The sequence below is a fragment of the Thunnus maccoyii genome, chromosome 3 (assembly GCF_910596095.1).
Source record: "Thunnus maccoyii chromosome 3, fThuMac1.1, whole genome shotgun sequence".
Classification (NCBI taxonomy): Eukaryota; Metazoa; Chordata; class Actinopteri; order Scombriformes; family Scombridae; genus Thunnus; species Thunnus maccoyii.
Genome location: NC_056535.1, coordinates 965,005 through 969,703, shown reverse-complemented (window position 1 = coordinate 969,703; position 4,699 = coordinate 965,005). Strand labels below are relative to the sequence as shown.

Sequence of the window (4,699 nt, the reverse complement as noted above, 5' to 3'; positions counted from 1 at the left end):
TCACTTTATTTGAACACAATTGAATCCTTTTCATTCCAACACTATTTTATCACTTAATATTTATTTTAAAATTCCAATGTCAATTACATTTTCAGAACTGTAAAGCATAAATTAAATTTACTAATTTTAATATAATTTAATGTTAATATGAAACAGTAAATAGACACAATAAATTACAATTAAAATTTCAGCAATCAATTTTCATGTTGTATAATACTTTTCAATTAGCTTTTTTTTGATCATTCTTAATATTACCCACTTTTTCCTCCAAATGACAATGATGAAACAGTTTTGTTTAAACACCTTTAATCCTGGAAGAACAGCGGGTGTCCCAACGTTAAATGTGCGAAGTTAAAATGTCAAATATTTTCAGCAAGAAAAAGCACTACACTTCAGATACCAGTGTTTCAACCTGGTGACATCAATTCTCTACATTACCAAACTGCCTTGCGTTTCTGTCTTCCAGCCATTAATCAACCAATGCTGTCTCATTAGTAATAATTCATACTTTGAACTTTTTCTGAGTTACAAACAGTATGAAAGCAGTGTGATTACATAAACAGTGTGAAAGCAGCAAAAATGGTGTGACAAGGGACCAAATAGGTGAAACGAAATGCTAACACCCTGGTGACACAGTTGCAATATTTTCAAGTATATGCTGCAAATTTGTTTGGGTAGAGCTACTACAGTGTTTATACAATGTCACATTGGGGAGGATTAATTTCCTTTTTTGACATCCATTCCTCCTCCATTCCCACTGCTTGTGTTCTCATGTGAACTCTAATACTAACTTAAAAAAAAAGTTTGCATAGCAATGACAGTTAAAGCAATCAAAGCAAAAACAAAAGGCAACCCACATTTTGAGGCCCAAAAACAAGTTATTTGGAGTTTAAGATGTCTTTCTGCATGTAGTATTCAAGTATATACAATATAACATTAATCCATCTACCAGACTTTCACAAAGTTCTAGGGGAAATCTCTATTGAGTTGTCATCACAAAATTTTGACAGTGCAGACATACTGTATACTGTAATTTTGAAGTCCCTTAAGTTAAATTAGTAGCAAGTAAAGTGCTTTGGAGTGGTGAATGAAAGTTCTGAGTGAAGCCAGAACTCCTTATAAACATAATCAGGTTGGCCTGCCTCACAGCAGCGATAAAAGTAAACACTGTGCGTACCTCAAGATGAAAATACATGGGAGCTTTCCTCTACGTCAAGGGAATAACAAAGGAAATGGTTAACTTTAGCAGGCGTCACAAACTTAAATGAACAGCGACCTTATTGTTGAAGCCATCTTGGTTAAAAATGAGTCCAAGAATTTACAGCTATAGGTTTTTTACACATGCCTTTTCTAAGACCAGTAAGCCGAGAACAAGAGCATTGAGCTCTTCTCACTGGTGCATTTTAGTTTTCAGGCTTTGGACCTTTCTTGATAGTTCAGCTGCATCTAAATCCATTATTACCCTTTGAATAACTTCGAAGGTGTAGCGGAGCTTTGATTGATACCTCATATTTAAGGTATAAAAAAGTCCGAACAGCATGGCAGATGCAAGGGCCACATTCTCCAGATAGTGAAGTGCCACCACACCCTCAATGATTACTCCAGCATCAAAATAGTCACTGCTGGGAGTCTCTCTGGTGACATAGATCCCCACTGTTGTTCCCTCTATGGCACTTAGTGTGTTGGCCTCAGTCATATCCTTGTGAGAGGAAAAGAATGTCTTTAAGGGTGGGATTATTTTTTTAACTCAATCTCATTAAGATGACATTTTTTATGCCACACAGATTTCAACCATTACCTCAGGGCAAAGAAATGCAAAAAAGAAGTTCTTATAACTTAGGTTCCTTATTTTTTAAAACATGTTTTAACAAACTTATTTTTTAAAATGTGGCAAAGGCACTGCCTACTTCCTCACACTCACCATGTACTCCTGCATCATCATCAGGATCCTCATTGAGGTAGATGCAGAGTCCTTATATGATGCACTCCCTGCCAGCATCGATGTCATCCTCAAGAATTAGAACAAAGAATATAGCAACATTTTTTACACAAATTGTCAGTAGCAGGGATGAATGTGGGCAAAGACAAAAATTCTGAAACAGTTCTGTAATAACTTGTGAAGTTGGCATCTGCATAAACAATCTGAAAACCAAATAAAACGTAGAGTCACTTATGGAAAATGATCACTGCATAATTGAAGCATTTTTTTCTTTAAACCAAAATGATAGTCAACATTACCTGCTGTAGCTGTTGATGCTTTATATGATTTGTGTCTTATGTGTGTTTCAATCTGCTGTAAAACCAATTTCCTCTCTGGGGACGAATGAAGTTATACTTAATAATCAATGCTGAGTGGCAGCTTTGTAAGAGTAATCAGCTCATGAATTTAATCAGCCTATACAGTAAGTGGAAAGTTGTATTTTAGGTTCAGGTGCATCCTTATTTTAGACATTTCAGGTCCTTAGTCCAAATGACATTATCACCATTCACATTTTGGATAACACTGCATCATCCTGCACTAGTGGACGTGATTTAAAAACAAACAAACAAACAAAAAAAAAAAATCACATCAGTTTCTCATAGTTGGAACAGAATGGTTGCATTATAAATCTTCTGGGTTCTTTCAGTAGTATGGAGTTGTCAAATTTTGGGAAAATTGGCTACTGTAATGGATACTTACTGAACTAATGCAATGCATATGCAATTTATAGCTAAATAGTTAAAAAGGTCTTACTTGCATCATGGCAGCCATGTCTTAAAGCTTGTTGCCCTGCTGCACTGATCGCTTCGCAAACACCCTCAGGAGTCTAGGTCAAGGTGGGACAAAAACCTTGACTGTAAAGGCATAGTTGTGATACGCTTGAACTCTGCATTTATCTGAAACAACATGAAACCATTTTTTAACAAAACGGTAGCAAAAAAAACACTTCTACAATGCAAAACTGTATTTCTCTAAACACAAATAGTATATACTGGATGTGTACAGTGTGGAGGAATTATTATGTTTTTTGATGGCTGATGCCAATCTTTTTATAGAAGAGCCGCAAATAGCCAGTATCTGTTTCTGCATTTGAAAATGTAAATTACATCAATGCTCTCTTCAATACATTTATATAATAGTTATACTCACCACAAAGACCTCTGAGTGTGAGGTTGATGGGGAGCTGCACCGAATACACACAAATCACTGCATTAATATACCGTTTGTTTTCTTTTAAATATAACTTTGGGTGGAGGCACTTCTAATCCTGTTAATTTGAGAAAAGATACATACTCACCATAGCACTTGAGCCACAGCAGAGGCACTAACATTATGAACCTCTGACAGCAATCTGCAGCGGCAACAAGAGCAACAACATTAAAAAACAAACACTTCTACAATCCAAAACTGTGACTCACAAAACAAAGGGGATATATAATAAGGAACACTGTATAAACTAGGGTTGGGTCACAATTTTCAAATATTCACAAGACGTTAAATATCAAATAGTTTATGTCACTATTGTCTTCTCTGAAAAAGAGATCCCTCGTCTATACTGGGGCCTGGTAGCTTAGCAGCCAGAAACATCTGTAACGGTTAACTTACCTTGTAGTTTGCGGGGGCATGCAAAGTTTCTTTCTGCCCATTTCTAGTGCGATCGCAGCCTAACATTAAAAGCAATCTATGTCCTAAAAGTTCAACACTAACAAAAAAACTTGATAGCCTACCTTTAATGGCACAAGCCCAATAAGGTAATCCTCCGACTGTCAAATGACCACAGCAAAGCACCGGTACTCCTCGTTGATCAAAGCTAATGCTACATTAACTATTTTTGCTAACAAATACTACTTGGCAGATAACGTTAGAGCATATCAACACACGTTGCCCGCGGGCCCCACTCTACCAAGTTAACTGATGCCACTGCAACTAAATATTTGTGCTGTTAACAGAAATAATTCAACGCAAACTCTTTCTGTATTCTCTCGCTAATATGGTCGGTCAACTTACCAATGCAAAGAAATGCACAGAGAAATGAATAGCGCTTCGTTCAGTTAAGTAATGTTAACAGTAATGGCGTCTGCTTGGAAATCTTCACTGAGGAAACATAGCAGACACGGCGATTAAACAGCGCAAGAGCAAATAACCTAATGGCAGTTCATTAACTTATGTTGGCGACTCTCAACACATAAACCACATATGGTTACGTATTAGCTAATATTCAAATATATTCCGGCAATTCATACTCACCGAGCTGAGCTGAGTAATGGCGTGACCATGGACGTGACAAAGCAAGTCTCTCTTACCTCAAATGCATTGCACGCAATGCGTGATTGCACAGGATATCGCGGGAAAATTATATCAATACATAATTGATTCACTTTATCCTAACACGAGCTAAACAAGTTCATGTACTCTCTCTGCATAAAATGTAGTTTCAACACAATACTGCTACATTTTGCCTTGGAACATGAAACAATTGTGTGAAATTCATAAAAGATAATTAGATAAATCCAACAGATGGCCAGTCTCCTTTTTTTCAGCATGGAGTCAGGCCACCACAAGCCTCCACACACACACAAAAGCCTTGCACATTTATATGTGCAACCTTCATTTAATCAGGTAATCTCACTGAGACCAAGATATCTTTTGAGAGAACTGAGTAAAGCAGATAGAAAGAAAAACAAACATAGCCAGAAATAACAAAAGGACATCAGAGAC

At 36.7% G+C, this 4,699-nt stretch overlaps 1 long non-coding RNA gene across 1 annotated transcript; it reads right to left on the bottom strand.

The window, feature by feature from the left end:
- Positions 1-309: 309 nt before the first annotated feature.
- Positions 310-4,474, bottom strand: LOC121894394. The gene is made up of 6 exons (XR_006095528.1): positions 3,709-4,474; positions 3,279-3,332; positions 3,131-3,164; positions 2,735-2,877; positions 1,922-2,009; positions 310-1,699 (listed from the first exon to the last, which is right to left on the bottom strand). It is a non-coding gene; the product is annotated as an uncharacterized LOC121894394 (long non-coding RNA).
- Positions 4,475-4,699: the final 225 nt, after the last annotated feature.